Raw genomic sequence first — 25,219 nt, forward strand, 5'->3', positions numbered from 1 at the left:
ATGCTATGTCCAGGTTACAATGGCCAATTAATTCTGCTAGCTAGAGCATAGTGCTAAAGGCACTGAGCTCCCTTATTTCATCCCACATGTATTATTGGGTGTTCTTTTAGTGGGCAGGGTATAAAATGGGAAAAATACTTGATAGAGTAGGTGAAAGAAAAATACCTCCGCTGGTGGGGAAGTCAGAAACATTAACATTAGAGCTAGGCCATTATGGAGAGAAATCAGGCAGCACGGTGGTGCAGTGGTTAGCATTGCTGTCGCAAGGCGCCGAGGTCCCAGGTTCGATTCCGGCCCTGGGTCACTGTCTGTATGGAGACAGTTCCACATTCGCCCCGTGTTTGCGTGGGTTTCACCCCCACAACCCAAAGATGTGCAGGGTAGGTGGATTGGCCACGCTAATTTGCCCCTTAATTGGAAAAAATGAATTGGGTACACTAAATTTACAAAAAAAAGGAGGGAAATCAGGAGGCCATTTTCACAGAAAGGATAATGAAACATCTGGAACTTGCTCTCCACAAAACTGCTGGGGCTAGGCAACAAGTGGAACTTTCAAAACTGAAACTGGTAGATTTGTACGGGGCAGGAGGGTAGACGGAGTTAAGATATAAAGCAGCCATGATCTAACTGAATGGGAGAACAGCCTCAAGGGCTGAATGGCCTCCGATTGTTCCTATTGCATTTGTTTCTGTATGTTGGCAGTTCACTGGTAGAATTCTCACCTGCCACATGAGTGGCCCCAGTTTAACGGCTAGACAGTGCTTCTTCCTCTCCTCCGTCCTTACCCCCCCCCCCACCCTCTGAAAACACTGCATCTGACCTTGGCAGGATCTGTCAGGTCAGTACTTGCCTGGCAATGTCGGGTCTTGGCCAATCAGGCTTGAGATTTTAATTCACCCAAAACCCATTCACTTCTACAAAGTGAGGATCGGGCACAAGGATCTACGGAGATAGGAATCCCAATTTAATATTTATTCTTCATATGTGGATTTATGAATTCATTTAGAGTCGGCCATCAAGCACCTATCAATTCTAATCCTATTTTCCACCACTTGGTCTATAAACGTGTATGCTATGGCGTTTCAAGTGGTCATCTTTTTTTTATTGCACATCTTTGGATTGTAGGGGTAAGACCAACGCAGACACAGGGAAACGTACAAACTCCACACGGACAGTGACCCGGGCCGGATTTGAACCCGGGGCCGCAGCGCCATGAGGCAGTAATGCTAGCCATTGCACTACTGTGCCACCCACAGGTGCTCATCTAAATGCTTCTTGAATGTTTTAAGGGTTCCCGCCTCTACCACCCTTCCAGGCGGGGAGTTCCAGATTCCAAGCAGTCTCTGGGTGAAATTGCTTTTCTTCAAATGTCCTCTCAATCTCTTGCCATTCACTTTAAATCAATACCCTCTGGGGGTGGTACGGTGGCTCAGTGGTTAGCACTGCTGCCTCTCGGCGCCGAGGACCCGGGTTTGATCCCAGCCCCGGGTCACTGTCCATGCGGAGTTTGCACATTCTCCCCGTGTCTGCGTGGGTCTCACCCCACAACCCAAAGATGTGCAGGGTAGGTTGATTGGTCACGCAATTTAGCCCCTTAATTGGAAAAAAAAGAATCCGGCCCTCCAAATTTATTTAATTTTAAAATCTATGCCCTCTGGTTATTGACCCCCTTTACTAAGGTGAAAAGTTTCTTCCTATCTATGTCCTTCACAATTCTTTATATCTCAATCAGGTCCCCCCCAGCCTTCTCTGCCTTAAGGAAAACAACCCCAGTGTCTTTTTATAGCTGGAACACTCCATCCCAGGCAACATCCTCTGTACCCATTCTAGTGCACCATATATAAAATCTCCTGTTTAACTTTCCTCCTGACTTCGGTATCTATTTCCAAGAGGAAACAGGACAACACAAGAGTGCATTAGCTATTTGACTCGCAGTTCCATTATTAGCCAATCAGAACATAACATCTTTGTGGTTCTTACAGTGCAACAGCTTTTTGTTCCTCTCTCAGGAGAGCACCTGATTTTGTGTTCTGTATGATCAATCCTGAACTTTGTAAATACCCTGCGATTTACTACACAGGCCAAGACTGTAAGCACACAGGATCTGGTCACATGTTGTGGAAGGCATTTTCCAACAGGCTGTCCTAGAAGTGACAAAGCATATCCCTTTAAAGATGCTCAACAAGGACGACACGGTGGTGCAGTGGTTAGCACTGTTGCCTCATGGCACCAAGGACCTGGGTTCGATCCCGCCCCAGGTCACGGTCCATGTGGAGTTTGCACATTCTCCCAGTGTCTGCGTGGGTCTCACGCCCACAACACAAAGATGTGTAGGGTAGGTGGGATGGCCACACTAGAACCTGGGTCCTCAGCAGCAGTGCTAACCACTGAGAAACCATGCCGCCCTCTCTATTGGGGTTATATAACACAATCAAAATAAATGATTATTCTTTTCAAATACAGTAACGTAGGTCACCCTGATTTTGCCCTTACTGAAACCAATAAGGCCGTTACTGCAGTGCAATAACGCAGGAGTGCTACATTGTTGGCGGTGCCATCCTGGGGGTGAGACATTAAACCAAAGCTTTGTCTGCCTCTCTCAGCTGGATACAAGAAATCCCACAGAACACTTCCAACAGAGCAGGAGAGCTCTGCTAAAAACCGCCCTGAACTAACATCATTAGATTAGATTAAAACTGATTATCTGGCCATTATCTCTTTTTAGTTAGTGGCACCTTGCACGTATGCAAAGTGCCCCCCATATTTCCCTCCATTCCAATAGCGGCTGCACATCATTGGCTGTGAAGTGCATTGGGACGGCCTTGCTGTATATCTGATTGGCATGCAGCCAGGTGGGTGCTCGGCAGCCCACAGGGCAGGATGGGTTTTCCGGAAAGGTTGAACAGGCCAGGCTCTCTCGAAATTAAACGGAAGAGTGATTGGTGACTCCTGATTGAGGTCATTAAGATTATGAAAGAGGGAGAGGGTAGATGTAGAGATGACCTTTCTACTTGTGGGGGAGACCAGAACTAGGGGTGTTCCATATAAGGCAGTCACTAATAAATTCTGTGGGGAATTCAGGAGGAACCTCTTTACCCAGAGAATGGTTTGTGGAACTTGCTACCACAAGATTTAGTTGAGGTAAATAACATAGATACCTTTAAGGGAAAGCTATAAATGCTCATGAGGGAGAAAGGAATAGGAGGATAAATTGATGGGGTAAAATCAGGAGTTCCCAAATTGTAGCTTGTAAGCCCACCGCTCCCCCTCCTCAAAGCAGCAATGGTGGCTGCGGAAAGGACACAACTCAGTTCGGGCAGGACAGGCCCGGGCCCAGTGGATTGATGCTGCCAAACAGCACGGGAGAGACGGTGAGCCCAGAGTGCCCTTCAAATTCAGACAACGCTATGACTGGCAGGTTTGTGTGGGTCATACGCCCAAGGTGTTTGTGCACCAACTTGGTGTGGGCAGAGGCTAGCAAGTTTAACTCCATCCCTGAATACAGGACCAACTATGAGCTGGAAAGTGGCTCTAAATTCTGCTGTGTTTCTGCTCATGTCTACCTATTGCTCAGGCTCCCTTCCCAGGCTGGCAACTAAACGAAAAGCAGGAAAGGGGAAGAGGGGCTACTGTGCGAGTGATTGAGGGGAGAAGGAGGGGTTTTGCGAGCAGGGGCTGCTGAGTGAGTGCATGGTTGGGGGGAGGTGGTTTGGGAAGATGGACTGCTGAGTGAGTGAGGGTGTGGAGCAGAGGCGATTTGGGGGAAAGGGTTGGTGAAAATAGGCAAGTGTGTCTGTGTGTGTCTGGGAGGAGGGGGGGAGGTGAGAGTGGGGCTGATTGCAATGTACAAAGGGGATGGGGGTGGAAGAGCTTCACTGAGGCTTCCATCACTAGAGAATATGAGTTTGGCTGAGACCTACATGAGTGCATAAAATAATAAACACTTCCGCAAAGTACTTTAAAATCTTACATTTTCATATTTACACAATGTATTGTTATTTGCTGAAATATATATGTGTAAGCTTTAATAATTATACTACTGTACTGCTTTATTGCTGTTCTGTTTTTGCTGTAGTCTGGGGCCTCATTAATTTTCAAGTGTTAAAATGGAGTTAGGGCAGCACGGTGGCGCAGTGGGTTAGCCCTGCTGCCTCACGATGCCGAGGTCCCAGGTTCGATCCCGGCTCTGGGTCACTGTCCGTGTGGAGTTTGCACATTCTCCCCGTGCTTGCGTGTGTTTCGCCCCCACAACCCAAAGATGTGCAGGCTAGGTGAATTGGTCACGCTAAATTGCCCCGTAATTGGGAAAAAAAAAATGGAGTTAGATTGGAAAACAGTTTGCAAAGTATTCCGTTAAGTGAAGAAGAGAATATCAAACTAAGCTAGAGTCACAGACAGACTCTCGGCGGTTGCGGCAAGGACTAAACAACATAACGGGCTACAAAGCGAAGTTGTGCAGTGTCTCTGGCAGCAGCGCACCCCTCCCCGATGAACTTAATGCATTCTATGCTCAGTTCGAGCAGCTAGCCAACAATCCGCTGTCGAGTGCCCCAGCAGCCCATAATTCACCCAAACTCACCATCACAGCTTCCGAAGTCAGATCGGCCTTCCTGAAAGTGAACCCACGGAAGGCGATGGGCCCGGACGGGACCCCTGGTCGTGCACTCAGAGCCTGCACAGACCAGCTGGCAGAGGTATTCACAGACATCTTTAACCTGTCCCTACTCCACTCCGAGGGCCCCACCTGCTTCAAGAAGACCACCATCATACCGGTACCAAAGAAGAACCAGGCAACCTGCCGCAATGACTACCACCCGGTGGCCCTGATGTCAGTTGTAATGGAGTGCTTCGAGAAGCTGATCATGAAGCGCATCACATCCATACTCCCAGAACGCCTTGACCCACTTCAATTCGCATACCGTCGCAACCGGTCCACATCAGACGCCATTTCCCTGGCCTTACACTCATCCCTAGAGCATCTCGAAAAAAGGACTCCTACATCAGACTCAGATTTATTGACTACAGCTCCGCCTTCAACACCATAATCCCAGCCAAGCTCACATCAAAGCTCCAAAACCTAGGACTTAGCTCTCCACTCTGCAACTGGATCCTCGATTTTCTGACCAACAGACCACAATCAGTAAGAATGAACACCAACACCTCCTCCACAATAGTCCTCAATACCGGTGCCCTGCAAGGCTGCGTACTTAGCCCCCTACTCTACTCCCTGTACACACACGACTACATGGCAAAACTTGGTTCCAACTCCATCTACACGTTTGCTGACAATACGACCATAGTGGGCCGGATCTCAAATAACGACGAGTCAGAATACAGGAGGGAGATAGAGAACCTAGTGGAGTGGTGTAACGACAACAATCTCTCCCTCAATGCCAGCAAAACTAAAGAGCTGGTCATTGACTTCAGGAAGCAAAGTACTGTACACACCCCTGTCAGCATCAACGGGGCCGAGGTGAAGATGGTTAGCAGATTCAAATTCCTAGGGGTGCACATCACCAAAAATCTGTCCTGGTCCACTCACGTCGGCGCTATCACCAAGAAAGCACAACAACGCCTATACTTCCTCAGGAAACTAAGGAAATTCAGCATGTCCACATTAACCCTCACCAACTTTTACAGATGCACCATGGAAAGCATCCTATCGGGCTGCATCACAGCCTGATATGGCAACTGCTCGGCCCAGGACCGCAAGGAACGTCAGAGAGTCATGAATACCGCCCAGTCCATCACACAAGCCTGCCTCCCATCCATGGACTCCATCTACACCTCCCGCTGCCTGGGGAAAGCGGGCAGCGTAATCAAGGATCCTTCCCACCCGGCTTACTCACTTTTCCAACTTAATTGATCGATATCAAGCTTCCAAAGAGACAACACAGATATGATGGGCTGTTAAGGTCTCCTACTGCGCTGTACAAGCTACACAACATTTTAAACATGGATGTTTTAAAAGGTGAGAATGAATTTGATTAAATGTTGCTTGTCATGTGTGTCTTCTGAACCCATTGGCCTGAAATATTAACTCAGTTTCCTGCCCCACGGACCCCCAAATGCTCGTTTAGCTGCTGAGTGTTTCCAGCTTCAGAGGCTTCATCTGCCCTCTCTGGTGGACTGAAACGCCCCACGCCTCTATGATGAAGAAGAACAGGGGAGCTCCCATTTGGATCCTGGCCAACATTCATCCCTCAATCAACATCACTAAAGCACATTAACTCATCATTACTGCTACTTGTGAGAGTTGCTGCACACAAATTGGCTGCTGCTTTTCCTACATTATAACAGTGACTACATTTCAATAAAGTCCTTCATTGGCTGCAAAGCACTTTGCACTGTCCCATAGTAGTGAAAAGCAGCAAATAAATGCAAATCTTTCTTTTTTTATTGGTTCAATCCTCTTATGAAAGTTATTATTAAATATGCTCCCATCACTCTCCTGGGCGGTTGATGCCAGAACTCGCTGGCTGGAATTTCCCAGCCCTTTACGCCGGCGGGACCTTCGGGTCCCGTCAATGTAAACAGGGATTTCAATTCCAGGCACTGCGTGCACAATAAGTGTTTCTTCATGTCTCGACTGATTCCTTTGACAGTGACCCTAAGTCCGTGTCCCCTGGTTACCAACCTTCTGCCACTCAAAACAGTTTCTCTTTACTCACTCTATCAAACTCTTTATTATTTTGAACAACTCCATCAAATCTCTGGTTATCTTCCCTGTTCTAAGGAGAAAACCACAGCTTCTCTTGTCTCTCTACATCATTCAAGTTTCCCAATGCTGGTACAATTCCAGTAAAGCTTCACACCCAGGCGTGGAAACATACTCTAGCTAAGGCTTTTGCAATATCTGTACTATTAATACATGCAATATGTTTTGTTTTTTTAAAAACAGACTCCTCGACTTGGCCCAAAGATTTATGTACACACACCCACGTTTCTCTGTTCCTTCTTTCTTAAATTTAGAGCATCCAATTCTTTTTTTTTCCAATTACGGGACAATTTAGCATGGCCAATTCACCTACCTTACACATCTTTTTGGGTTGTGGGGTTGAGACCCACCAGACACCAGATTGTGCAAACTCCATATGGACAGGGACCCGGAGCCGGGATTCAACCCGGGTCCTCAGTGCTGTGAGGCAGCAGTGCTAACCACATGGCCACTGTGCCGCCCACGTTTCTCTGTTCCTGCACTGCGTTTACAATTGTACCATTCAATTCAGCTTGCCTTCCCTCATTGTTCCTACTAAATGTGCCACTTCATATTTCTCTGTGTTAAATTGTATCTGCCATGTCTCTTCAAACTTCACCAGTCTGTGACCTCCAGACGTCTGTTACTGTCCCACATTTTGTTAGCAGATGTCAGCCATGGCTCTCAGTCACAAGCATCTGGATCCAAATTCCATATCAGGGCTTGAGCACAAATATCAAGGCTGATGCTCCAGTTCAGGAGTGAGAGAGGGCTGCACTGATGGAGGTGCTGACTTCAACATCAGTAGGATGTAAAAAGGGAGACTCTATCTGTCTGCTTGTGTTGATGTAAAGAAATCTGTTGTAGTGCTCTGCATATATGTGTATATATACACAAGGGGTCAATGTAAATACAATACAACCAAGCAATCAGTTAGGGAGCATGGAAGATGTATAAATATAGACAAACAGGAAGTCAGGCACTCTTAACAGGAACAGCTGGTGAGCAGGACACAGGCAGACAGCTCAGATGTAACATAGTATAAGCGCTGGAGAGAGAACGGACTCACAATAAAGCATCTACTTCAACTGCAAGACTACGAGCTTTATTCAGACATAAGGAATAACACATGGTACCAGGAGACTTCAGAACACTTAGAAGGTTACACAGGATGTAGACACAGAAAAATCGAAATAACAAGAAAACTCGTACCGGACATTCAACATGGGGAGACTTCGCTGATTTAATGAAATTTGTTGGAACTCCACTGCAGCTGAACACAACCGGTAATTTAAGTCATAGCTGGAAAAGTTTAAACAAATGTTCAAAATATATATCATAGCTTATGATTTGAAAGCAGCCTCAGAAGAAATGAAAATAGGACTGTTCCTCGCAGGACATGAAGCTAGAGAAATATATAACGGCTTTAAATACTTGAAAGGTGAAGACAACACCAAATTAGAAGTAATACTGAAAAAGTTTGAAGAGTACTGTAGCACCAGTAACAATGCTGCTTTAAGACATTCAATGCTTGGAGACCAAAATGCACAGGAAATGAGTGATGCGAAACTCAACCAATCATTACCAGAACAGAAAGGTTTAATGTTGGAAATCGCGAGTGATAAGTGTAGATTGCAAGAAAAAGATAACTTTAAGTGCTTATCTAGAAAAAACGCTGATAAAGTTCTTTTGAAATAGCGTCTGAGCACATTTTAAACTGCCCGGGGAACAAAAGACGCAAATCTGGGTCTGCGCATTCGCAGGAAACCGCAACTGCGCACAGTTTGCACCACCCAAAGTAAAGAGCGCAATGACAAATCCAAAACCAAAGAAGACGATTTGTTGGTGATTAACACTGTAGATATCAATTGGTGCTGGAGTCGGTTAGTTCAGTTGGCTGGTCAGCTGGTTTGTGATGCAGAGTGATGTTAACAGCATGGGTTCCAATCCCATACCAGCTGAGGTTATTCATAACCTGCTCAACCTTGCCCCTCACCTGAGGTGTGGTGACCCTCAGGTTAAATCACTGCCAGTCAGCTCTCAAAGGGCCGAACAGCCTATTGATCCACTGGGACTGTGGTGACATTTACATTTATTTACTTTGTTCTGCAGCCTGAAGCATTTTGGCTCTGATCTAACTTTCACCCGGCATTCCTGCATCATCATTCTCATCTGTTCAAAGTAGAGGCTTGAAATACATCCGGCTAGTGACGGCTGCATTGCTTCCTACAAATGGTGCCATCAGTTCATTTCTGCAGCACTTTGAACTTCAGGATGCCCAATAGTTGTTTAGAGCCAATTAAGTACTTTTTAGAAATGCAGTCACTGTTTTAAATATAGGAATCGTGGCCCAATTTCCACACAGCACAACCCCACAACAGCAGTATGAAATTGACCAGATAATCTGGTTTAGTGATGTTGGTCGAGGGATAAATAAATCATTTTTTAAGATATAGTACCAAATTATTTGTTTCCAATTTAGCGAGCCAATCCACCTAACCTGCACATCTTTGGGTTGTGGGGGGTGAGACCCACGCAAACAAGGATAGAATGCGCAAACTCCACACAGCCAGTGACCCGGGGCCGGGATCGAACCTGGGTCCTCGGCGCCATCGTGCTGCCCAGGATAAATAAATAGTGACCCGGGCACCATGGAAAACTCCTCTGTTCTACTTCAAAGGTCACCATGGAATCATTTATCGTCACCCGAGATAGCAAATGGGGCCTCACGTAGAGCCATCCAAAACAAGCATCGCCAGCATTCCCTCAATACCGCACTAAGATGCCAGCAATGGTAACACACTCAAGTCTCTGGGCTAACAACGATCTGACCCGAAGATGAGAGTCTTGAGCCATGGCTGATATGTACAACTGGGATCCGGGCTCCCTGGGTTAGGAAGAGGAATCACTTTTTTCAATTTAGCGTGGCCAATCCACCTAACCTGCACATCTTTTTTTTTTGGGGTGTGGGGGCGAATACCACGCAAACACTGGGAGTGTGAAGCAAACTCCACACAGACTGTGACCCAGAGCCGGGATCAAAGCTGGGACCTCAGCGCCGTTAGACAGCAGGGCTAACCACTGCGTCGTGCTGCCCTTGGGAAGAGGAAACTTGTAGAGTTTGCAGGATTGTCCGGAATGCTCCAGGACTTCAAGCTAATATCCGAGATGATGCTGTAGGCAACCCAGGAGAAAGATCATCAGGCCTTTAAAAAAGCTATTTGACCAGGTTGGGGCACTTAGCGGCCCAAAACCTCAGGAATACATCACCACCACTGTTGGTGACCCCATGAGCCAGGATTTCTACAGCTTCAGGCAATTATGTGAGGAGAGAACAGGGCCCAGCTATAATGGCATTAGAACAGTCAATATTCAAAAGAAAAGGGAACCAATCAATAAGTGACACAGCAGAGGATAAGCGACACTGCAATGCCGTTCCCAACAGGAATTGAGCCTTTCAGGACAGGATAAGTAAAACTTGCTTTGACAGAGAGGCATTGATGGTGTTGGGAAGTGCTTCACAGCTGATGGAATACAACTGAAGTGCAGTCAGTGTTGTAATGTGATGAAACAAGGCGGTGAATTTGTGCACAGCAAGGCTCTACAAACAGCAGTATGATGCTGGCTAAGGGACAAATATTGCCTAGGAAAGCAACGAGAGCGCCCCTGTTTTTCTTTGATTTGTGATGGAAAAGCCATTGGATATTATAGTTCCACCTGAGAAGGCAGATGAATCTTTGTTTCAAGTCTCATTGACAAAATGCAACTTTCTCTCAGCGCTGTACTGACGTGCCAAGGTAGACTATGGGGTCAACTCACAATTTTCTGTCTGAGAGACGCAAGTGCTACCACCAGCAACCCCCCCCCCCCCTCCCCGTGGTACAGTTGACATGAGGGGAAGAATTCTTTTTCTAACTTAGTTTACGGGATGTGGGTATCACTATTAGGCCAGCATTTAATGCCCATCTCTAGTTGCCCTTCACAAGGTGGTAGTGAGTTGCCTTCTTGAACCGCTGCAGTCCTTAAGGTGTAGGTACATCCACAGTGCAGTTAGGGAGGGAGTTCCAGGATTTTGACCCAGCGACAGTGAAGGAACAGCGACATATTTCCACGTCGGCGGGGTGAGTGACTTGGAGGGGAACCTCTAGGTGGTGGGTTTCCCAGGTATCTGCTGCTCTTGTCCTTCTAGATGGTAGTGGTTGTGGGTTTGGAAGGTGCCTCCTAAGGAACCTGGTGCGTTCCTGCAGTGCATCTCGTAGATGGCACACATGGTTGCCATCGTTGATCGGTGGTAGAGGGATTCAATGTTTGTGGAAGGGGGAGCAAACAAGCGGGCTGCTTTGTCCTGGGTGGTGTTGAGCTTCTAGAGTGTTGTTGGAGCTGCACTCAGCCAGGCAAGTGCAGAGTATTCTATTACACTCCTAGCTTATGCCTTGTATATGGTGGACAGGCTTTGGGGAGGCGGGAGGGGGGGTCAGGACGTGAGTTACTTGCCGTAGGATTCCTAGCCTGCTCTGGTAGCCACAATATTGATCTGGCTAGTCCAGTTCAGTTTCTGATCAATGGTAACCCCCCAGGATGTAGATTGTGGAAGGTTCAGCGATGGTAATGCCATTGAATGTCATGGTGCGATGGTCAGATCCTCACGTGCAAGAGATGGTCATTGCCTGGCACTTGCATGGCATGAATGCAACTTGCCACTTGTCAGCCCAAGCTGGGATATTGTCTCGGTTTGCTGCATTTGGGCATGAACTGCTTCATTATCTGAGGAGTCGTGAATGGTGATGAACATTGTGCAGTCAATTGCCAGCAGTCAATTGCAGACATTCCCACTTCTGGCCCTTTGGTGGAAGGAAGGTCATTGATGAAGCAGTTCTGGACTGCCGTTTAAACAAGCCCAACACAAATTCCACTACCTGGGGATTCAAATAGCCCATGACTGGAAAGGGATCCACAAATGGAACCTCACCAGTCTGACAGAGGAAGTAAAAAAGGACCTGCAAAGATGGAACACACTCCCACTCTCCCTCGCGGGGAGAGTCCAGACGATCAAAATGAACGTACTGCCCAGGTACCTCTTCCTACTTAGATCCATGCCGATCTACATCCCCAAGGCCTTTTTCAAAGCACTAGACACACTAATCATGGCGTTTGTATGGGAGGGAAGAATGCTAGGATCCCAAAGTGGGTCCTACAAAAAACGAAATCCGGGGAGGGGGGGGCTAGCCCTCCCAAACCTATAATTCTACCACAGGGCGGCAACAGCCGAGCGAATAAGGGGATGGATCAAGGAGCCAGAAGCTGAGTGGGTGCGTGCGGAGGAGGCCTCCTGCAAGGGGACCTCCCTCCGGGCCCTCGCCACGGCAGCACGCCCATCCCCACCCAAAAAACACTCCAGCAGCCCGGGGGTGACAGCCACCCTCCAATCCTGGAACCAACTACAGTAGCAATTTGGCCTGACGAAAATGTCGGACAAAGCTGCCATCTGCAAAAACCATAGGTTCACACCAGCACTGACTGAAACCACCTTCAAAAAGTGGGGACAGAACGGAGGGACACTGAAAGTCAGGGACCTATACACGGCCGGCAGGAGTGCAACACTGGATGAACTGACAGAAATTCCTGCTAGCCGGGGTAACAAGCTAAGGTACCTGCAACTCAAAAACTTCCTACGAAAGGAGACAAGGACATACCCACAACCGCCACAACAGACATTACGGAAGAGTTACTGGATGCTAGCATATAGATAAAGGAAACTGTAGCAACATGTATGACCGACTTGTAGAAAGGGCTGATACCGTACTGGACACAACAAGAAAGAAATGGGAGGAGGACCTGGGGATAGAAATACGGTGGGGACTCTGGAGCGAAGCACAGCATAGGGTCAACTCCACCTCCACGTGCGCAAGGCTCAGCCTGACGCAACTAAAAGTGGTACATAGAGCCCACTTAACAAGAACCCGTTTGAGTAAGTTCTTCCCGGAGGTGGAGGACAGATGTGAACGGTGCCAAGGAGGCCCAGCCAACCATGTCCACATGTTTTGGTCTTGCCCCAGACTTGCGGGGTACTGGACAGCCTTCTTTAAGGCAATGTCCAAAGTGGTGAGGATGAGGGTGGAGCCATGCCTGAAAGTGGCGGTCTTTGGGGTTTCAGACCAGCCAGACCTATTCCTGGGGAGGAAGGCAGATGCCATTGCCTTTGCCTCCCTGATCGTCCGCTGTAGAATCCTGTTCGGCTGGTGGTCAGCTGCATCACCCAAAGCTGCAGATTGTCTGTCCAGACTCTCTCCAAATGGAGAAAATCAAATTCGCCATCCAAAGGTCAGACGACAGCTTCCACAGAACATGGGAGCCATTCACCCAATTGTTCGGGGATTGTTTGTGGCCAACAAACAAGCAGAAGAATAGCCAGGTAGCCAAGAATCAGGGGCAAGTAGCCAAGGCATGAGAGGGAGAGATAGACTGGGGGGGGGGGGGGGGGGGGGGGGGGGGGGGGACTGCTAAACCTAAGAGGAAAGAAAGGCAAACCACAGGAGGGGGTGGGGGGGAGGAGGCAGAAGGGGGGGGGGGGGGGGGGGGGGGAGGGGAGGGAAAAGTGAAGACACAGGGAACAATAGAGGAGAACCAGGGATGTGGAGGGGAGGTAGGGAAATGAGAGCCGGAAGGAGGGCACGAGAGACGATAACAAACTTGGTATCTACAGGAACAAAGAGCAAGGAGAATCCAGGCGAAAGACGGGACATACGGCTGAAGCGCAGGTGAGCGCGAGAAGACAACGGCAGCGAAATCCAGGAAGACAGAGTACTGGGCTAATGGTAAGCTCCTTGGTAGTGTGGACGAGCAGAGAGATCTCAGTGTCCATGTCCATAGATCCCTGAAAGTTGCCACCCAGGTTGAGAGGGTTGTTAAGAAGGCGTACAGTGTGTTAGCTTTTATTGGTAGAGGAATTGAGTTTCGGAGCCATGAGGTCATGTTGCAGTTGCACAAAACTCTGGTGCGGCCGCATTTAGAGTATTGCGTGCAGTTCTGGTCGCCGCATTATAGGAAGGATGTGGAAGCATTGGAAAGGGTACAGAGGAGATTTACAAGGATGTTGCCTGGTATGGAGGGAAGATCGTACGAGGAAAGGCTGAAGGACCTGAGGCTGTTTTCGTTAGAGAGAAGAAGGTTAAGAGGTGACTTAATTGAGGCATACAAGATGATCAGAGGATTAAATAGGATGAACATTGAGAGCCTTTTTCCTCGGATGGTGATGTCCAGCACGAGGGGACATAGCTTTAAATTGAGGGGAGACAGATATAGGACAGATGTCAGAGGTAGATTCTTTACTCAGAGAGTAATACGGGCGTGGAATGCCCTGCCTGCAACAGTAGTGGACTCGCCAACACTAAACGCATTCAAATGGTCATTGGATAGGCATATGGATGATAAGGGAATAGTGTAGATGGGCTTTAGAGGGGTTTCACAGGTCGGCCCAACATCGAGGGCCGAAGGGCTTGTACTGCGCTGTAATGTTCTATGTTCTATATTCTAAATCTGTCCGGGAGAAGCAAGTGACAACACCAACACCAGACCCATTTGCGTATTGCCCTCTGTAATTGTTTCTCCGGCACCCAAAGTTATTTCTACCTCCCGAGTCTCTCCCCACCTCCCCGCCCCCACAAACAGATGCCTACTTATGTGTTGTAAATAATATTGCCAATTGTACAGGGTTGCTGCTGTTGAGCTGGTGCATAATACCCTACCAGTTACTTTATTTTTTATTTATTTTTTATTATTACATATATATATAATATATATGTGTGTGTACATAACGGTAAATACACTTCGTTCAAAAACCCAATAAAAAACACTGAATTTTTTTTTTTTAATTGATGAGGCAGCTGAAGATGGTTGAGCCTCGGACCCTACTCTGAGGAACTCCTGCAGTGATGGCCTGGAGCTGAGACAATTGACCTCCAACCATCACAACCATCTTCCTTTGTGCCAGGTATGACTTCAGCCAGTGGAGAGTTTTTCCCCTTATTCCAATTGTCTCCAGTTTTGCTAGGGCTCCTTGATGCCATGCTTGGGCAAATGCTGCCTTGATGTGTCATTCTCACCTCACCTCTGGCATTCAGCTCTTTTGTCCATGTTTGAACCAAAGCTGTAATGAGGTCAGGAGCTTAGCGACCCTGGCGGAACCCAAACTGAGGATGGGGATATTTGTGGAGGCTCCTTCTCCAGTGAGTTGTTCAATTGTCCACCACCATTAACGGCTGGGTGTGGCAGGACTGCAGAGCTTAGATCTGTTGTGTTTGTTGTTGAATCGTTTAGCTCTCTCTATTATTTGCTGCTTATGCTGTTTGGCACACAAGTTGTCCTGTGTTGGGAGCTTCACCAGGTAGACGCCTAATTTTTTGGTATTCCTGGTGTTGTTTCTGGCATGCCCTCCTGCACTCATCATTGAACCAGGGTTGATACCCTGGCTCAGTGGTAATGGGAAGAGTTGGGGATATGCCAGACCATGAGATTGCGATTGTGGTTGAATACAATTCTGCTGCTGCTGATGGCCTACAGCACCTCGTGGATTCCCAGTCTTGAGTTACTATATCTGTTCGAAGTCTATACCATTTAGCATGATGGTAGCAACACACAATATTTCTCTGGGACACAAAGTTAAAATACCTTTAAAACATATTCACTCTTGGAACGTGGGTGTCGCTGACTCGGACAGTATTTATTACCCATCCCTAATTGTCCTTGAGAAGGTGGTGATGAGTCATCTTCTCAAACCGCTACAATCCATGTGGTGGAGGTACACCCACAGTGCTGTTTGGGAGGGATTTCCAGGATTTTGGCCCAGTGACTGTGAAGGAACGGCGATATAGTTCAGAGTCAGGATGATCTGTGGCTTTGAGGGGAACTTCCAGGTGGTGGTGGTACCCTTGTCCTTCGAAGTGGTAGAGGTGACTTGTTTGCAAAGTGCTGTCAAGGAGCCTTGGTGGAGTTGTTGCACTGCATCTTGTAGATGGCACACACTGCTGCCACTGTGCGTCGGTGGTGGAGGGAGTGAATGTTGAATGCTTGTGGAAGGGGCAATCAAGCAGACTGCTTTGTCGTGGATAGTATTGAGCTTCTTGAGTGTTGTTGGAGCTGCACTCATCTTGGCAAATGGCAAATGGAGAGTATTCCATTGCACTCCTGGCATGCGCCTTGTACAAGTGGACAAGGTGGTGCTTTGGTGGACATGCTTTGGGGAGTCAGAAGGTGAATTGATTGCCACAGAATTCCCAGCCTCTGATCTGCTCTTGTAGCCAGAGTATTTATCTGTTTTTTTCAGATTAAGATTCTGGTCAATAGTAATCTTCAGGCAGTTGATGGTGGGGATTTAGCAATAGTAATGCTGTTGAATATCAAGAGGAGTTGATTGACTCTTTCTTGTTGGAGATGGACATTGTTTGGCATTTGTGTATGTTATTTGCCATTTATTAATCAAGCCTGAATGTTCTTCCAGTCCAGTTGCATGCAAGCACTGACAACCTCAGTATCCATATTAAAAGTAACATGTTTGTGCTTGTCTGCTGCTTTTAATGGAAATATTGTGCGTGGGCTATAATACTTCTGCATTTTATACTGAATGCTAATGATTGTCATAATATCCACTCATGTATATAATGAGATGCAGACAGGCAGTGATTGACACACAGGATGACCAGTAAGCATACAACACAGTACAGCCAGTCACCAGACAGGACATTACCACTATAAAGCCAGAGGACACTAGGTTTCCCGCTCTCTCGGAACCCAGCTACTGAGACAGTCAGAGTCCACGAGCTAGCAAGTGCAAACACCATGCGGTAGCTAGTAAGTCTGGTCAGGCTACTACAAGGTCACCAGTCAGATCAGTATAGTGTCGACCCACAGCTGAATATGTATAGCAGTTCTATAGTTGAATAAAACAGTGTTGGATCTTCTCCAGTGTTAGACGTCTGTTTCTAACTTCCCTGCATCGAGTGCAGTCCACATCGAACTAACCTGCAACCTGAGTACATCAATGAGTACTCAGGTGCTTCACAAGTAAAGGAAACGACTCAATTTCTTTAACAGCCCTCACAACGTCAGCCTTGTAGTAAGATAACCCCAATGTAACTGTGATGCTCACTTTGGTCGGGGCTCATCTCTTGTTCAACAGCATCAGTACAACCACACTTCCTGGTGTCAGTACCCAAATACAATAGTTTCAGAGCCATCATTGTCGGGATGAAAATTGTATTAAGGGCTATGCAGCTGAGGCAGGGTGATAAGACTCCAGATCAGCCATGATCAATTTGAAAGCTAAGACAGGCTTGGCAGGCTGAATGGCCTCCTCCTGGTCCTATGTTCATAGGCATGCCAATTCTCCAGGGAGGATATTTTCATTAAAAGCAGCAGGCTAGTGCCAAAATGCTACTTTTAATACAGATACTGAGGCCGTCAGTGCCCATGTACAATTAGACCTGAAGGACATTCAGGGTTTTCGTCGATAAATGGTGCATAACCTGCACAAGGGTCAAACAATGAGCTCTGATGACTATTGAGTTACCTCATATTACTTATGAATTTTTTGGTCCTTCCTGCCAATGGCAATCCCCGCATCCCCCAGCAGCAAGGCTGGCAAACAACGCAAAAGGCCATCAGCGGGACTGGGAGATCCCTCCACTGGGCTATGGCGAGCCAGAGGGGATGGAAAACCCGCCCATTATGTTTGTCAGCTCGGATGAGTGAGGAGTCAGGCTATTCTACCATGGAGTGCATCATCACCATGTCTGACATTCACAGAAATGCAAGGATTGATTCTGCATTGTCAGCGGGGAGTATTTAGCAAAGAGATGGTGGCGTAGTGGAAATGTCACTTGATGAATAATCCAGAGGTTCAGGCTAATGCTCTGGCGGAATTTGAATACAGTTAATAAAATCTGGAATTATAAAGCTAGACTAACGGTGACCATGAAATTAACATCAACTGTTGTAAAAATCCATCTGGTTCACTAAAGTCCCTTTATTTTAATAAATTTAGTGTGCCCAATTCATTTTTTCCAATTCAGGGGCAATTTAGTGTGGCGTATCCACCTATTCTGCACATTTTTGGGTTTGTGGGGGCAAATGTTATGGGCCAGGGTTTAGAGAACCCCAAAGTGTATCAAGGAGTTCACCTGACCCACAACTTTTAATAGATTGTGGTATGGGGAGCACACGGCTCACTCTACAGGTGTGGTACAGCAGAAATGGAAAAGTATTTTTTAAAGCAAAACAATGTTTATTCTATGAACTCAAGTTCACCTTTTTAAAACAAACAGTGAACATCTCAGCAACCATTAATTCAAATAAAACCTCCAAAGAATACAACACTAAGTAATGCTTATGCTGTCCTTTTAACATCCAGAAGACTTTCAAAAAACATAACCTATAGCAGAAGCACAGTGGTTAAAGTCACTACTGAAAACATTTATAGTTCTGAATTCACGAAATGATCAAGAGATAGTCTTTTCATGGCAGAGAGAACAGCAGTACACCTGCTCTGTCTGGCTTCAGCTCCAACACTGAAAACGAAACTAAAAGACACCCTCCAGTAAACAGCCTAAAACGAAAATAAAAAGCTGAGACAGCCCAGCTCCACCCACTCTGAGTTCACTGCAGTAGTAAACACCCATTTCTGAAAGGTACTCTCACTACAGATATTTATTTACACACCCATTTATAAACACCTATTTTTTAAAGGTACTCTCACATGACACAAAACCCACGCAAACACGGGGAGAATGTGCAAACTCCACACGGACAGTGACCCAGAGCCGGGAAGAACCTAGGACTTCGGCGCTGTGAGACAGCAATGCTAACCACTGCACCACCGTGCTACCCTCACTAATGTCCCTTTAAGGACAGAAATCTGCCATCCTTACCCAGTCTGGCCTACATGTGACTCCAGACCCGCAGCAAAGTGGTTGACTCCTAAATGTCCTCTGAAATAGCCGATCGAACCACTCAGTTCAAGGGCAATGAGGGATGGGCAACAAATGTTGGCCTTGGCAGTGACGCTAACATTCCACTAATAAAATAACAAAATAATCATGAGAAGGCAGTGCACAATGGCAATGCATAATTTCTTGTCACGTTCTGATGAGCACTAATCCTTGTTGAGTATGTAGCAGGGAACTTGGAGATGTGAGATTTGAACCAGATGAGTTCCAACCTCTCCTCTCCACCCTTTCCTTCCCTTGTCTCTGCCTGCCACAGGGATGAGCTCACTACCTGGATTGACCGCGATGTCTCTGTAGTGGAATAGCTCCACTGACACTCAGTCCTCAAGTCTCGAGAATTGGTGACTGAATGTGCCCCAGCATGAGGTAACATGCAGTTTCATTACTCACCATGCTTGCTGCATGATGGAGCAACTAATGTTTCTGAACGGTGTCACTATGAGGTTTCAATGGTCAGATAGTAGCTGGAGATAATAGTGTAAACTACCAAAGTGTTTGTCTTATTTTAAAAACTTTACTTTCCTGTGACCAGTGCAGAGACAAGCTTCTAAGTGTGCAAGATTCTTTACACTGTTAGACAATGCTTTAAAATGTCTACCATTCGTGCTTCTAAAATCATAGAATTTACAGTGCAGAAGGAGGCCATTCGGCCCATCGAGCCTGCACTGGCCCTTACAAAGAGCACCCTACTGAAGCACACATATCTCCCCTATCCCCATAACCCAATAATCCCCACTTAACATTGACACTAAGGGCAATTTAGCATGGCCAATCCACCTAACCCACACATCTTTGGACTGTGGGAGGAAACCGGAGCACCCAGAGGGAACCCACGGACACGGGGAGAACGTGCAGACTCTGCACAGACAGTGACCCAGCCGGGAATCGAACCTGGGACCCTGAAGCAACTGTGCTAACCAATATGCTACCGTGCTGCCCTAGCTCCTTCTGTTTAGATTTCCCAGAGTCACCACCCATAGTTAATCAATCAAGCACAGTGACCATCGATCAGTTATCAGACTTGCACAAATATAAAACAGCTAAACAGTGCAGTATGTCTAATGGTGAGGATGGGTGGCCAGCAGGGTCTAAAAAGGAACCTTTCCTCATTTATTTCCAAATCATTCCTCCTCTCCCACCATTTCCACCCATCTTCTACACCACTATCCTCCACATCTCCTCTCTCCCCATCACTCCCTTTTCCTCTCGTTAATCCTTGCGCACCGCTTCCCTGCACAACTCAGTCCTTCCACCATTTCCCCCTCTCCCGCAGGTATAGACTCCAGGTGGAGCCCATCGCACACCATAATCCCAGTAAATTCGCTGTTCTTCCTCAGGGAGCTCGTGTTGGAGTGTTATTCTCTTGTGTATCTTGTGTTATTCTCTTGTGTTCTCTTGTGGTTTTGACACCCACGTACCTTCAAACCCAAGGACGAGGGAGGTGGGGGGAGTCAGTGGTTTGCAACCGAAAGCAGGGCAGACGAATGATTTGTTCTGTTTCCAGAACCAGTAGCAGAAGCATTGACGTGAACTCCAGCGATCATTTGCTCTGGGCGGAGCATGAACTGGTTCAGCACAGACTGAACGAGTCCGCACAGCATGCATCAGGAGAGGGGGAGGGGAGCAGGTAGATGGTGCGTAATGACACATTCATGTATCATTTCGCAAAGCTGAGGGCTCAGACATACACACCACGTGGAGGGAAGTGAGTCTGAATGGCTCCTTTTGACCAACATCCTCCCATAGATCTGTTAAAAAGAAATAGCTGCAGATTGCACCTGCAACATCAGGCTAAAGTTTAAAAAGTGAGGGTGCACCCACACTGAAGAATTTATAGCCCGTGTTTAATCTGGGCATTGCCCAAATAATTTGAACAAGCACACAGTTCTCCAATAAACCTTCTCCCAAGTGCATGTCTAGGTGTAAAGTGTGGGTTTCTCCGTCTTGGCGTGTGTCTGTAGAAATGTGCGTGTGTCTTTCAAGAATGTGCAGCCAGTCGGGTTTTGTGTAGACGGGAAAAAAATACGTCAGTTCTGAAAATTTCCAATGTCTTGAAGTTGCCATCAGCAACATCAGTAGTTTAACACCTAGTTTATTCCGCTGTCCGCACTGTATGGTTTATGAGCTCAGGGTTCTGCAAAAATAGCTTTGTCAGAGGAACGCCCATTGGCTGATATACCAAGGTAGGGTGCTCTTTCAGAGGGTCGGTGCAGACTTGATGGACCGAATGGCCTCCCCCTACACTGTAGTGATTCTATGGATCGAAATAGTCTTTCAGCAGAACGGAGTGCAAGTAATTGCAGCGGGAAACGGTCCTGTTTCTCTCTCCACAGATACTGCCTGCCCTGCTGAGTAACATTTTTGTTGTTAATTTGAATTTCTCCTCGCCGCAATACTTTACAAATTGGAATAGCTGAACTTAACTGTTTGGCTCATTGCCTGGGAACTAGAATGCCGTGCCGTGGGTGCAAAACCTCACTCCAACACCAGAGTACAAAATCTAGGCTGACAAGGTCCGCCACAGATGAGACATTAAAACCAAGGCTTTGTCTGACCTGTCAGGTGGATGTATATAATCCCATAGCAACTAAGCAGTACAATGCTCCCAGGCATCCTGACCACTACTTTTTCCTCAACCAAGGTCACTTCCTCACCTGAGGAAGGAGCAGTGCTCCGAAAGCTAGTGTTTGAAACAAACCTGTTGGACTTTAACCTGGTGTTGCAAGACTTCTTACTTTTAAAAAAAACTTGGATTATCACAGTGGTGCAATTATCACATTGCTGGTCACCACAATACAAGAAAGATGCAGTTATGCTGCAAAAGGTACAGAGATTTATCTGCTGCTAGGAATGGCGAATTTGAGCTCTGAGGCAAGATTGGATAGGCTGAAGTTATTTTTCTCAGAGCAGAGGGAGGGTGAGGGAGATTTAATTGAGGTATATAAAATGACAGGCCACAAACAGCGTGGACAGGAAGGGACTCTTTTTCTTAGCAGAGAGCTCAATCAACAGGGTGCATAGGTTTAAAGTACTTTTTTAGAAAGATTGGAGGGGGCTGGAGGGAAACCTTTCACCCAGAGGGTTGGTGGGGGGTGTGGAACTTTGTGCTCGAAAAGATGCTCGAAGCAGAAACACTCTCTGCATTTGAAAAAAAAACACTTGGGGGGGGGGGGGGGGGGATATGCACTTGAAGTGCTTGTCCTTCAGAGGGAATTAGGCTGGCCCGCTTCTTCAACTAGCCCAAACATGATGGGCTAAGTGTCCTGTTAAACTTGCGACGTTTATTTTGCTGTTTGTGAGCTGTGTTCAAATTGGCTGCCACATTCCCTCCAATACCACAGCGACTGCACTTCAAAAAGGTATTTTACTGGTTCCTAGGGGTTTGAGGATATTCGGAGGTCTCCAGAAGCTGCAATACGAATGCAAGCTTTCAAAAAGGTAAACTAATAAATCTCTCCTTTCCAGCCTTACTAGAATGGACTGCCAATCAGGCGCTGAGCTCACGGTGGAGTGAGTTCCATTGAAGAGAATCATGGACCAGTTAGTTATCCCAAGGGACCAGTTACTTATCCCAAGGGAAATCTGCAGCCCGGTGCAGGGTAACGAAGCTCAAAAGGATATATATATATATATATATAGAGGCAGGCAGGTTTTGTAACTGCAGGAAAACAAAGCATTTAGTGTATTCTTGGATAACCTGCTCTGTTACGAAGTCTGACAACACCAGGTTAAAGTCCAACATGTTTGTTTCAAACACTAGCTTTCGGAGCTTCCATTCACTGTGCTTTCCTGACTGTGCTCACCCCAGTCCCATTCCGGCATCTCCACATCACTGCTCTGTTGAAGCAGGAAGCCTGTTAAAACTGCTCACATCGCCACCAGTGAAAGACTTACCGACTTCTCCACAGTTCTCCGTCTCCCAGTGCAAGATTTGTGTAATCTCTGAACAGAAACACTGCCTGCAGCAGCAGCTCCCTGTCTGCTATTTCAAATCAGGGCGGGGCTGAAGGGAATGACACATTCAGGAAGTAGAAAAGGAAATCGTGGTTCTAAGAAAATGCCTGGGCAACAGTCAGATCGGGGGTGCACACAACGGGCGAATGAGCCCTTCGCCAAAGCTCTGGAGGGTGTCATGCTGTTGTGGCTGAAGCCTCTGGGAACAGTGCTGTCCCTTTAAGCTGGAGCCATGCCTCCTTTTAAACACAAGTAGCAACCTGTGTGTTAATGTAGAACATTCGGTATTAACAGTGTGGCACAGAAGTTCGGGGCAGTGGCCTTCACTGATCACTGTGTTGTTACAGTGCTCTGCATTTGTTTACAACTCCACTCTTCCCCCACTGTGCCAGGCGAGCCTCACACTCCAGCTACCGGGAAAGTGTACAAAGCGCTTCCAGTCCAACATCTGTGTGTTCTCAGTCTCCCTCCTCTTCTCGTGGAGGGATGTCCTGAATTAAATGCAACACAAATAGTAGTTGTCCCTCTCCGTGCCTCACTCAGTCTCGACGGTGCGCACGAGTCTCGACGGTGATTCCCGACTGTGGAAGGCATCACTCTTGAGCTTGACCCTGTTTCCACCCAGCTTTGTAACAGGGCTGGATATTTATGGCGAAGATTCCCAGTGTGCCTCAGAATTCCGACGCGGAGAGGGGAGATTAGCGGGGCGGCCGGGGGGGGGGGGGGGCGGGAGGAAGCAGCCTAGGAGTCACGGAGAGACGGTGGGAGATCAGAGGGCTGGCAGAGGAGGAGAGTGGCAGCATAACCTTGTGAGGTTAGAGTCAGAGTCTCTGTTTACCATTTAGGGAATTCATGCTCTTGTTGGTCAGCAGTAAAACCTCAAATGTTACTTTATATTTATTACTGTTCTAGTTTGGAAACCCCAGCTATTTTGAAATAAAACTTTGAACAGAAGCTCACAAATGCCATGGCTACTGGAACAGGTCAGAGGCTGGATATTTTTTTAAAGTTTTTTAAAAATTTAGAGTACCCAATTGTTTTTTCCAATTAAGGGGCAATTTAGCATGGCCAATCCAACTACCCTGCATATCTTTGGGTTGTGGAGGTGAAACCCATGCAAACACGGGGAGAATGTGAAAACTCCACACAGACAGTGACCCGGGGGCCCAGTTTGAACCCGGGTCCTCGATGCCGTAGGCAGCAGTGCTAACCACTGTGCCACCATGCTGCCCAGAGGCTGGGTATTCTGTGACCAGTGACTCACAACATACAGGAAGCTATGCAGAATTGATATTTAATTGGCAAATTTCAATTATTTTAATATAAATAACTGAGCTGGTGCATTTGTGTTGGGAATGTCGGCAAAGGACTGGGGTGAGCTCAGTAAGAAGTCTTACAACACCAGGTTAAAGTCCAACAGGTTTGTTTCGAATCACTAGATTTCGGAGCACTGCTCCTTCCTCAGGTGAATTGTGACCAAAAAATGTTAGGAGGGGTTAGTGCGATAGGGTTGAAGTGAGCGCTTAAGTGGGCCGGTGCAGGCTCAATGGGCTGAATGTCTTCCTTCTGCACTGTATGTTCTATGTGACAATCACCAATCTACATGATGCCCCTTCATGCCCCCGCTTCAACCCCTATCCTTCATAACCCTCTTCACCCCTCCATTCATGGGAATGCCCCCCCCCACCCCCCCCCGGCCCTGACCCCTGACATTGCAAACCTGGCACCCCGGCAGTGCCCCAGACACCCTGGCAGTACCAGGGTGCCCACGTGCCAGGAGGGAGTCAGGGCATTGCCTTGCCTTGTCCCCGACCATTCTGGGGCTCCAGTGGCCTCGGGGAATTCTGGGATGGCCATCACAACCGATGTCCGCTTGTGGATTCCAGTATTAAATAATGTCTGGGTGTGGCCTCGTCGGTGCGGCCGGGAGCCAAGAGAATGCGGCTACAAACAGGCCTTGCATTTTTAAATGAGCCAAATGAGATTATCTAGATCACGCTCAAATCGTGCCGGATGCTGTGGGTGACGTGACACGCGTGCACCTTTGTGCCTTGCACAAAGCCCGATTTGGGCCTCACTTGTAATTCTCCCAGCGCAATGAGATCAGGGCTGGGCCCATTACAGTGGCAAAGTCACACTCAAGAGTATGAGATTCCAACAACACAAGCCTTATTGATGTCATGCTGCAATAAAGCCATCAAAGTGAGAGAACTATTGGCTTAAATGAGAAACTGGACACTCAATCAAGGCTCCTGGAGTCACCGACAAATGGACAGCAATTTCCTGTGTCAGATTTCCAAAAGGAGCCCAACATTGTAATAAAAATGCCTTGAAATAGTTTTGAGTTGCTGCAATTTCTTGTGAGTGAATCAGGTTTACTCAAGCACCCAATGTAATGAGACACTGGTGACCAGTGCTTCCAGCAATCATAGCACACTGTTCTACCAAGAGATAAATGGAAAGGTTCTGCCAAACAGATACAGACACTGAGGGCCGATCTAACAGAAAAGTTTCTAAGTGTCATTTCAGGCGTGTTTTTCTGGGGGTTTTGCCCTGGCTCTGTTGGCTC

General features: G+C 47.2%; 1 protein-coding gene across 11 annotated transcripts in view; it reads right to left on the reverse strand.

Moving 5' to 3' along the window:
* The window catches only part of mical1 (microtubule associated monooxygenase, calponin and LIM domain containing 1), a 204,904-nt gene that overhangs the window by 137,759 nt on the left and 41,926 nt on the right, over positions 1-25,219 (reverse strand). For 6 of the 11 annotated variants that reach the window (XM_038819539.1, XM_038819535.1, XM_038819538.1 and 3 more), the window contains exon 1: positions 22,591-23,277. The exons of 1 other annotated variant lie outside the window; for it this stretch is intronic. The gene's annotated coding sequence lies outside the window, so the exon portion shown is untranslated. Of the gene's footprint in view, positions 1-22,590; positions 23,282-25,219 lie in introns of those variants that run through there. 4 more of the 11 variants (XM_038819544.1, XM_038819543.1, XM_038819540.1 and 1 more) reach the window with 3 other exon arrangements.

The sequence above is a fragment of the Scyliorhinus canicula genome, chromosome 15 (genome assembly GCF_902713615.1).
Source record: "Scyliorhinus canicula chromosome 15, sScyCan1.1, whole genome shotgun sequence".
In the NCBI taxonomy this organism is placed as follows: Eukaryota; Metazoa; Chordata; class Chondrichthyes; order Carcharhiniformes; family Scyliorhinidae; genus Scyliorhinus; species Scyliorhinus canicula.